Raw genomic sequence first — 11090 nt, 5'->3', positions numbered from 1 at the left:
CATAGCTGTTCATTCTTACTCGTTGCTCGACTTATCGTGACTAAATTCAAGATGGCTGCAAACGCTAAACTTCGTGAAGATACTGTCTGTATAAATCATCTTGTAAGTAAACTACCAGTGCTTTTTCAAAGTTCTCAATGTCTCGTTTTAAATGTCAGGGCCCTCGGAAGTCTACCAATGAAGTGTGGAGATACATTGAGCCTCGTAAATGGGTGTAAAACAGTGATTTATTTGCATGGCTAGCCCGATGCCGAAGCACCACTATTGAAAAAGATGTTGGTAGCATCGGCTAACTAGCGCCAGATTTTGGAGTGCAGGGGACAAGCCGAGATGGGCTATGAGACATACGTTCACACTCGGTATCATGTTTCGATACACTTTAGGTCAATATCACACCGGAATTCTCCTTTAATGCTTCTTAACATGAAATTGTGAAGTATTTGGGGAGTTAATCATCTACAGGACATAATATTATTAAAACATTCAGAGAATCCAGAGAAATCTTTGCAAACAAGGGAAAGAGCTGAAAAACACATTGGATGGCCGTGGTCTTTTGGACCTCAGATGGCACTGCATCAATACCAGACCTGTTAACAGACCTGTCATTGTATGGGCTCAGGAAACTCTCTGATAACCTTTGTCTATGTGCACAGTTTAATATCGATTCAAAAACTGCAGCCAACTTTGTAACAGCTAAAATTGTATTGAGACATGATACAGAAAATACCACCCTCTTATCTGGGCCTGAGCTTGTTTAAAATGGACTGAGGTAACGTGGAAAAAGGTCCTGTGGTTAGACCAATCAAAGTTTGCCATTCTTTTTGGAAATCAAGGACTCATCTGGGCTAAAGAGGAGAGGGCCTATCCAAGTATCCAACCTATCCAACTTGTTTTAGTGTTCACTTTAAAACCCAACATCTATGATGGTGTGGAGGAGCATTAGTGCCAACAGCATGGGCATCTTGCACATTTGGCACAGCACAAACAATTCTGAATGATGTATACAGGTTTTGAGCAACATGTACTGCCATCCAGGCAATGTCTTTTCCAGACGACCTTGAATATTTCTGGAAAACAATGCCAAAATTAATTCTGCATATATTTAAATACTATTTCTCCATAGAGGAAGAGTCCAGGTGCTAAGATGGCCTGTCTGCAGTCCTGATTTGTCAAATTAGGTGCATGATGAAATGAAAAGCATGACTAAGAATACCCCATACTGTTGAGCAACTGAAATCCTATATCGTGGAGTAATGGGACAACATTTCATTATCAAAACTCTAGCAAATGGTCTCCTCAGTTCCTAAACATTTACAGAATTGTGTTAAATGAAGAGGTGAAGAAGCACAGTGGTAAACATGCTCCCGTCCCAACTTTTTTGGAAACATGTTGCTGGCATCAAATTCAAAATGAACATATACTTTCCATGAAATAGTCCAAATTTTCATTTTCAACATTTGATATGTTGTCTATGTCCTTTATGCTGCTAAATATGGGTTTATGAGACTTGTATATTATGACATTCTGTTTTTATTTGCATTTTACACAGCGTCCCAACTTTTTCTGTTTTGGGGTTGTATATTTAATCATGAAAAAGCTATTATGACACAAAAAAGAAGTTGGATCTAATACATTGATTACTCATCAAAAATACATAAATGTAAAGAGAAAGGCAGGAACAGAAAACATTACTAGATGTTCTTTAAATTATGTTTTAGGGCAGTTCCAGTGTTATGGATGTGACAATTGGACTCATATTGGTAAACAAAATGCCTTAGAGTGGGGGCAAAATTAGTATCAGTGAATTAATTTGCATAACTTCTAATGTAACCTCTGTCCTCTGAATACTGAGAAATCCTCAAATTTCATATAATCAATTTCATCCTAAGAATACAAGGCATTTTATCAGCGTTATGGATGTGACATGAAATGGACACACTTTTGTGAGAGATTACAGGTTTTCTACAAACTCTGTGAATTTTGAAGGAAACTGGCGAAACTATGATATATGTAGCATGAAGGAGACTTGAATGAACACAAAAAGTGTGTTTTGAAACTATGCATCATTTTAGTAATGCATTATGTAGGAAAAACTGGCGTTATGGATGTGACGTGTCTGAACCAGTCCTCGACAAACTACATAAAACACATAATTAAGTAGTGAATTTTGATATGAAACAATTGAAATAGTAATCATGAAAAACTAGCGATGAAATTATTGCTTCCTCAGCGCCCACTAAGATCCACAGGAAGAAACAGGACAACAAGTCATTTAAAATATAAAAAAGAAATTAATTTTTTTCTTTTACCGTCATCAATTTTGGTCAGTGATTCCCAGGTTACTGAAACACCAGGGAACATGAAACTTGGTGGCCACTCCCCTAAATAACTAGCCCTACCTGAACCGTTGCACCCAAGATAGCAAAATATTTATGGTATGTTAGTCTTAAGAGCCCGCATCAACCTAACCCATACCCACTCATTTGTGATTTGCACACATAAAATACATGCACGCGCATGTGCACACACGCACATGCACACACACGCACATGTGCACACACACACACACAGTCGCACACATACAGACAGGCAAGCACACACATAAACACATACAGACAGGCAAGCACACACACACACACGCACAAACACCCACCCACATGAATGCAGACACATAAACACACACACACAGGCACGCATACACACATGCACACACACAGACACACACACACACACACACACACTCTTATAAACAAAAGCAAACTCACATATGCACACACTCATTTACATGCACATGAGTTGCAGGAGTAGGAGATGGAGACAAATTGACAAGCGTGATTTATTTTTGCAAAGAGAATATGCAGGACTGAGAGGCGGTCATATTTTGTACCGCTATGCGGTACATCTAGTGTATTGCTGCCCTTACTCATGTTACTCTGTGGGTATTAGCTACAGAGGACCTGACACTTCAAATGCTGTCATATCGCGTCACATTTAAAATTAAACTGTGTTAAGCAGACGTGAACGGCAGGCTGAACAGATCTGCTATGTTAACTCCAGCAAGCAAAGTCAGCCATCTTCACCAGCTAACACGATAATCCAGTTACTGTACAACAACAGTATGACAGTTACAGGAAGATAATCGCTCAGATTTTCGTTATTAGGCCACTTGAACATAGGCTATGTCTAGGCTAATCACTGGAAGTATTTTAATATTATGTTTGTTTTGCTAATGGTTAGGCAAGGCCTCCCTGAGGTTTTGATCATCCTAATAATCTTTGAAATGTCAATTGTAAACACTACAGTAAGTTGAAATGCGTTGAAACTGACATGCCACCAGAACAGACGTTTTATCGGCTTTGAGGTATAATAAAGTCCCCAGTCTTGTAAATTCACATTATGTAACATCCATAATGTCACATCCATAACGCACCATTAAAGGTTTTAAAAGTAAGAAAGGGGCACAATTTGGTCATCACACTTTACATTGATATAAATCAGCTTTGCACAGACACTATGGACATTGTCGCATCAACACTGTATGTGTAGCATAAACTTTTCCTATAAAACGTTATGGATGTGACATGGCCATGGAACTTGCTGACTTAAAAACAAAAGCCTTACAAATGTAAGGAGTTGTGCTCTTAAAGGCAAGCTGAGCATAGACATTGCTCTACCATTCCCTTGTCAATCTGGAATTTGTCAAATGACACAATTTGTTTGAACCTTGGGTCCATTTATCCACTTTTTAAATATGTATAATATTACCATGTGAAAAATGTTGTTTCTGTATGGTTGCACACCATATTTATGATGTAAAAAGAGTGTCATTCTCCATCAAATTCAATCAGATCAGTTACAAACAATAAAATATAGACCTAAATGAAGATTTTAACAACAGTTCTATTTGCGTATGCACAACTTTTTTTTCCATGGTAAGAATGACCTTTGCATGGAATTGCCCTTTGATAAAAATGTACGTTTGACTCCTATAAAAATGCTGCAATCATAAAGTTACCTTTTTTGTGTGAAGTCCTTTTTAGTGCTGTCAGAGTAGTCACTGCCCACCGCCTGTAAGACCTCTTTATATACTGAGGTACTCAGAGGTCATTTCTGAGGTCATTTACAAATGGTGTATGAAAACAGTAATATTACAGCACATACCTGCTGTCATGCCGCCAGGTGGAATGAGAATGCAGAAGCTCAACGGCCTCATAGGTTGAGTGTCGTTGTATTATAGCTATAATAACAACTGGCTTGAATGCAGTGGAATGTTACCAATGCTGCCAAACACAGTGGAATTGTTTGCCAATATCTTCATCTGTGACCTTGAAACAGAGAAGGTAATTTAAACAAAAATGCTATTTTGCTTTAGCTTTATTCCTTGTGCTGTTGTGCACAGAACTCACTGCAGCTATTTTTGACCATGAGAACATTACAGGTGTCTATCGAGCAGCTGTCAGTCAAATTGATTCTCATGACAAGCACTGGGAGAAAACATTTAATTTAAAACACCTTTAGGCCTATATTAAGGTAACAGGCTCAGATACTGCATCCAAGGTCAATAAAACAGCAATACAGAGTAGATATGTAACACTTGTTAAAGATAGGCCTAATATGTTTTTTAGTTAAGCCTATCACAGTAACAAACTCAAGGCCACTTATTTTGAAAATGGTGGGTTTTTTCTCTCTCTACATAACATAGCAGAATAGCCTATTCTTGCAAATGTCATATTTTTATTTCTAACTTAATTATAGAGCAGGGTTTGCCTTTAAAGTGCCCCTAGAGTCAATTCCTGTACATCTTCACCATGGGGTCCTGAGTGTGTCCATGAACCAACACTCGGTACACTGAAATGCAGAGCGGTTTGTGCATTGTGTGTTTATTTGCGTGGTAGGTCTACATGAGTAGTAAGTATAGTAAAAAGAAAAGTATGCCATGAGACTAGGGTGGCCATTTCCATAACACCAAAAAGGAGGACACTTTGCGACATTTAGTGAGGCAAGAATAATTATATAGGACTGTGTGTATACGGAGCCCAAGAAGTGTCATTGCAAGATTTTTTTTTTTATATAGAGAGATTGTGCGTTCATTTTACTGTGGTACTTGCACTGAATGTACAGTGGGGGAAATAATTATTTGATCCCCCACTGATTTGGTAAGTTTACCCACTGACAAAGAAATTAAAGGTCTAATTTTAATAGATTGGCATTTCACTGAGTGAAAGTATTTGATCCCCTACCAACCATTTCTAATGGCCTTAAAGAGAGGTCGTCAGGTGGTCCCCAACCTTCTCTGGGTGTTTCAACCCTTAACCACAACACCCTCCAGTTGGCGGGTCAGCAGCGACTGAGCCAAACCAGAGCTCTCTCTGACGCTTCTCCCAGCCTACGTACGGCTGCTTTCCTCAAGTGGCCTCTCAGTCCAACCTTTGTCAATAGATCCCACACAGATTGAGCTATGAAACCTCGACATCCAACTTCCACCATCATCAGCCATGTTGTCCACCCCTTGTCCCCACAGTCTTGGACAAGTTGCTGGTATTTGGCTTTTTTCCTCTCTGCAGCTTCCTCACAGCCCTCTTCCCATGGCACCGTCAACTCCACCAGGATGATTTTCTTTCCCTCTGGAGACCACAGTATGATTTCTTGCTCCAGGATGTCTGCAAGTGTCGCCTAGTGCTGACAACAACCCCTGAACAGGCTCAGAATCCCAGGACACACACCACAACACAGACAGATGTTTAAGAAAATGTACAAATCTTTATTACATACAGGTCACAAGCATTCCACCCACACAGGTTTCGGGCAAGGGTTAATAGGTCAGCATTGGTCACACAGCACAGCTAGGATCTTAGAAACAAGTGAGTAGAACCACACCATCAGCTACCATGGGTTTCAGAACCCTAGTCACATCAAGACATCAAGCAGAGTACCACAGCAAATCTTGTTCACGGCACACAACCATTTGCACACGTGCACACTACGGATCCCCAGACCATTACCAGCAACTTAGCCTCCCAACCCCCCCCCAAGCCAGAACCCATTCATGCAGGCAGAAACATAACACACAAACAAACAAGTAAAAATGTCCGTTCGGTCAGGGCCCCTCCTGACCGAAACAAAAAAACACAAAATCAAAATAAACTGAGTCTCACCCGGCCACTGTGCACCAAGTAGGCCGGGGAAAATTACAGTCTTTTATCCACTAGCACAGGACCTTTAGCTTGAAGCACAGCCAGTGGACTCTTATTTTGCCTTCACAGGGGATGGGGTTGGCGTGGGCACGCCGCCGCTTTCTTGGCGTGATGACGTCACCGTCCTGAGAACCCGGAAGCACTGCGCCACTCGACTCACTGCTGCTGACACTGTCAAGGAGTAAACGACCACGATGAGCGCTTTGCGGCAAACAATCACAATAACTTCATTCACACGGGCATTTACATGGGATCACCGTTCCTTTAGATCGGTTTGAGAGCGCAGAATAGTCTTAACGATCATACGATCTCCAGTCCTCTCTCGTAGCCTCTTCCCTCTGCTAGACGCGGCCGGCAAGCTTCATCGGTGACATGGATTGCAGGGCCGCGCAGGAACAGCGACACCGTCTTAATGGCTGGATCAGTCGTCCGTCGTCCGTGCCTCGCTTGTCGCTCCCTCTCCCCCAGACTGCCGAATCACATCCTGGTGAGCCCTTTTATTTCCCAGTCCATTACGAGCTCCACCAATCTGCATCGCGGCCATCCACTCTTCCGAGGGCCTACACCTGTATGTCATCCACCCCGTGGGCGGCGATCGTCCATCCTGGCCACCGATCACAAACAAAACAGCGGCAGACAGACCAAAGACTGGCCATTACAGTACATCCCCCCTCCCTCTACAACACAATCTGTCCAGTATTCTTGTTTGCAGTCTGTATTGCCCCAATAAAACATTCATAATTATCACACGTGTCTGTCCCCCCCTCTGTATAGTCCCCGATGATCAGCAAACACACAGGTAAACAGATATGTAAACACATTCTATGCAACATTTGGGAGACACACAGGGCCCACACGACACAAGCACTGCCAACACCTTCCCCTCCCCTGCGATCAGACCTCAATGCGATCTTACACCCTGACAGAATGTGCGCCATTGTTCCTTTCCCACCACACAACCTGCACAGTGGGTCCTCCCTCATCCCCCACCTATGCAAATTGACTAGGGTTGGTAAGGTGTCATACACTGCTCGGAGTAGAAAGGATATACGGAAGGGCTCCAGCCGCCACAGTTCACTCCATGTGATTGTCCTCTTGGGGAGGTTCCACCTCGTCCAGGCACCTTGAGTTGCGAGCTCGATGGATTTTGCTCTCCTCCCTTCTTCCTCAAGGTTTCGGACTTCATCCTGGATGATGGTTCTCTTCTCCCTAGGGATGGACTTTGACCACTGCTGGAAATGTGCTGTTCCTAGACCCTGTCTTCCAATGCAAGGGTTTCCAATGATGTCTTTGGTCTTGAGAGAAGTTTCTGCCTGGTTAATTGCCGTGCTGGCGGCCCACTTACGGCCAGATCTCGTTCTGACTCCTGCTTCCCTGGGAGTCCCTATATGTCAAGGACAGTCTGCATTTGGCGACTTTAAACTCCTCCACCACTGATGACAGGGGAAGCTGGAGCTGACCTGACCTTATGTAGAGCCCCAAGGATGTAAAGCTCGGGGGTATTCCCAACCATCTTCTAAGGTGCTTGTTGAACTTCCTCTCCATTTCTTCAGTTGTTAGGAGCACCTCATATACGATGAGAAGCTACATGAGTCTCGGGAGCAGGCCATGTTGGTAGATCCAGCACTTGTACAGTATTTCCCAGGCAGGCCAGACTTATCAATCTTCTTCAGCCATTCTTCAACTTGTTTTCCAGTGCTGGAGATGCTCTTCTTGTCTGACAGGGAATCATCATGCCACTTTCCAAGGCATTTAATTGGGTTCCCCTGGATGTTCGGGATCACTTCCCCTTGAACAAGTAGTTTGAACCTTTCAGTTATTTTGCCCTTTTGGATTACCAGGCTCCTTGATTTCTTGGGCTTGAAGATCATCTATGCCCAAGTGGCCATGCGATCCAGTTCTGCCAGGACCCATCTTGCCTGCACGTGAGTTGTTGTTATCACGGTAAGGTCATCCATGAATGTCCTGATTGTTGGCTGTTGACATCCTGCTGCGGTCTTTGGCCCTCTTGACTGTACTCGCTGCAGAGATTATCAGGTTCATTCCCATGATGAACAAGATGGAAGAGATTGTGCATCCTGTCACTATCCCCTTCTCCACTGGCTGCCACTTTGTTATAAACTTGGTGGACTGGAATCGTAGCTTGATGTCTCTCAGGTAACTGTTGATCATGCCCTGGATGTTATGTGGGATGTGGTAGTAGTTCAAAGCAATTTGGATCAAGTTATGGGGAATAGACCCATATGCATTTGCAAAGTCAAGCCAGACGACTGCTAGGCTGCCTTTCTTCTCCTTTGCTTCTTGGATAAGTTGGCTGAAGACCCCTGTATGCTCCAAAAACCCAGAGAACCCTTCAACACCACCCTTCTGGATAGAGGTGTTAATATATCCATTCTGGGTCATGTAAGCGCTCATTCTCTTTACAAGCACAGCAAAGAAAATATTTCCTCCACACTAAGTAAGGAGATCGTTCGGAACTGGCTGATCTGTGTGGATCCCTGTTCTTTGGGCACAAAACACCCTTCCGCCCTTCTCCAGCTTGTTGGAATGGTTCCCTTGGACCAAATTACCCGCATAAGCTTCCACAGTCTTTGGAGGAGCTTAGGGCATTTTTCAGAGATCAGTCCTCTCGCTTTAAGAAAGTAGGCCTACTCCTGATCTCAACTTGCATAAAAGACACCTGTTTCAACTTGTTACTCCAACCTCTCCATCATAGGCAAATGAAATGCAAAATAATAGACCTACCATTGAAATTATAGACTTACAAAATCAGTGGGGGATCAAATCATTATTTCCTCCACTGTACTCCTGTACTTGTCCATCACATGATGAAGTGACTGGGCAACATTGGCCAAGATGCCACGTAACTCGAACAACATCCTCCTCTCCAACACCAACTCCAGATAATCTAGCTTCTGCCCATCAGTTATTTCATATCATTCATTTAAATGATGACTCTTCAAGCATGACATAGCTTTTAGTTTTTATTGTACACAATTAGAGGAAAATAACAGTACTACATTTAATTTAAAATCACCTTTCTTGATACTGAAGGCAGAAAAAACAATCTATGCACTTGCAAACTTTGAGAAGAAAATACCAGCCAAATGGACTTCTGCATAGGAGATATGTCATCAATTGAAGTAAACCTGCATTGCTGAATAATAAATTAGTGGCCTACACAACCATTCCCTCTTAACAATATGACACTGCAATTGAGCATTCAGACAATCATGATGAGGTGTAAGCATCTGCCTTCAGAACACATAGACATAATAATTCAACATGGCCAAAATGGTTAGATCAGATATAGGACATCTGTCACTGGCGAACAAATCTGAATATGTGCGTGTTTTATTTTCTCTTCCGAGTTAAAACATTACATACAATCTCACAGTACAGTACAAAACCAACATCTGTATCAGACACCAGGAGACACAGGGATGCTGTGAGGTCACAGAGTTCATTTTTGGTTTGCAGTGATCCTCCACAGTGATGCTCCTGCAGTGGAACACAGAGAAGGGAATGAATACAAAGAGCATTGAGGCCGTCTTCTGCAAACACTGACAAGATGTAAGGGCACCTCATTAAATTGTTCACGATTCACTCTCATGGTGTGTGGACAAACTGCTAAAAAAACAGTGACTGATGGTGCGGCCTAAGGGAAGATCATGTTTGTTTTGCACTAAAGAATTGTGTGAGTTGGTCAAGAATAACAAGAATTTGGAAAAACAAGCAATTCCCTCAATGTAATGTTGTCTGACTGATATTAGCAGATCGACCCAGGGTCGCAATTGCAGCTTAAAGAATGTATTTCAATTCCAGAGATTACTTCATTGTCTAACACATCTAACAACCCAACACACCTAACATGCACTTACCATGAACTTCCTTTCTTTCCTGCTTCTGTCTCTATCTCCATCAACTGCACTTTGACTAATAACTTCTGCACTCTCATCCTTGTTTCACAACTCCATATTCCCCGTCTCCTGAATTCTAATGAACTTTGGATATAAGCATCAGCCAAATGAATGAATGAATGAATGAATGAATGAATAAATAAAAACCTCTGAAGCTATCTGTCTTTGTTTACACCTCATTTGACATGTGTTATTGTTTACATTTCCCATGTGCTTTTGTTATGACATCTGTCATTCCATGTGATCTCGTCTCCTCCACCTGTTTGCCATTATGTGTAATTGCCCTGTGTATTTAAACCCCTTTGTGCACTCTATTCTTTGTTATGTCTTGGTTTGTTTGAGGATGTTGTAGCCTACTGAGTAGCTGCATTTTGGAGTCTCCTGTTTTATGACTCTTGGCTTTTGCAAACTCTCTGCTTTTGTTCTTACCCTTTGTTTTGAATCTTGCCCTTGTCTGGGGCCTATTGCACAAAAGCAGAATTAAGGCATCCGAGATAAGTTACTGAGCTGCGCTCAATGAATCCAAAACAAGAGCGTACAGGCTTAATTGGTTGCACAACGAGCAAGCCAGGATGAGCAGACACAGATTCATCAAGCCAGGTGAAACCTATCCTGGATAAGTGCGCACTCACGGCTCCCTCAAATAGACCCCGTCACCGATCACAGATTCACTGATTCACCATGGCAACTAGAGCGGCTTCATTGCTTCTTCTACGGTGTGAAGTAGGTAGCGATAGCCTTTTCACAACAGCAACAAACAGCAACACCTCTGTTTAGGAGAATATTGCAGCTAGTGCTGCGACCACCATGCGCGAAATGGTTAGGCACTCCCGTGACGTCACATTGTTGCATGACAGGTCGGGAATGGCGAGTATGTAAGAGTTAATTAATGATCACAAACGTTTAAATAATGACAGTGGGTGTAGGTATATGTGATAACAATGTGTAGTGGGCAGTGGAATAACTATTGGTTTCC

The 11090-nt window shown here is 42.4% G+C and overlaps 1 pseudogene; it reads right to left on the bottom strand.

Moving 5' to 3' along the window:
- Window positions 1-6246: 6246 nt before the first annotated feature.
- LOC121704838 lies at window positions 6247-9073 on the bottom strand (annotated as a pseudogene).
- Window positions 9074-11090: the final 2017 nt, after the last annotated feature.

Source organism: Alosa sapidissima, chromosome 3 (assembly GCF_018492685.1).
Source record: "Alosa sapidissima isolate fAloSap1 chromosome 3, fAloSap1.pri, whole genome shotgun sequence".
NCBI classification, from domain to species: domain Eukaryota; kingdom Metazoa; phylum Chordata; class Actinopteri; order Clupeiformes; family Clupeidae; genus Alosa; species Alosa sapidissima.
Note: the sequence above shows the minus strand (reverse complement) of the source record. Positions and strands in the feature narration are given on the sequence as shown.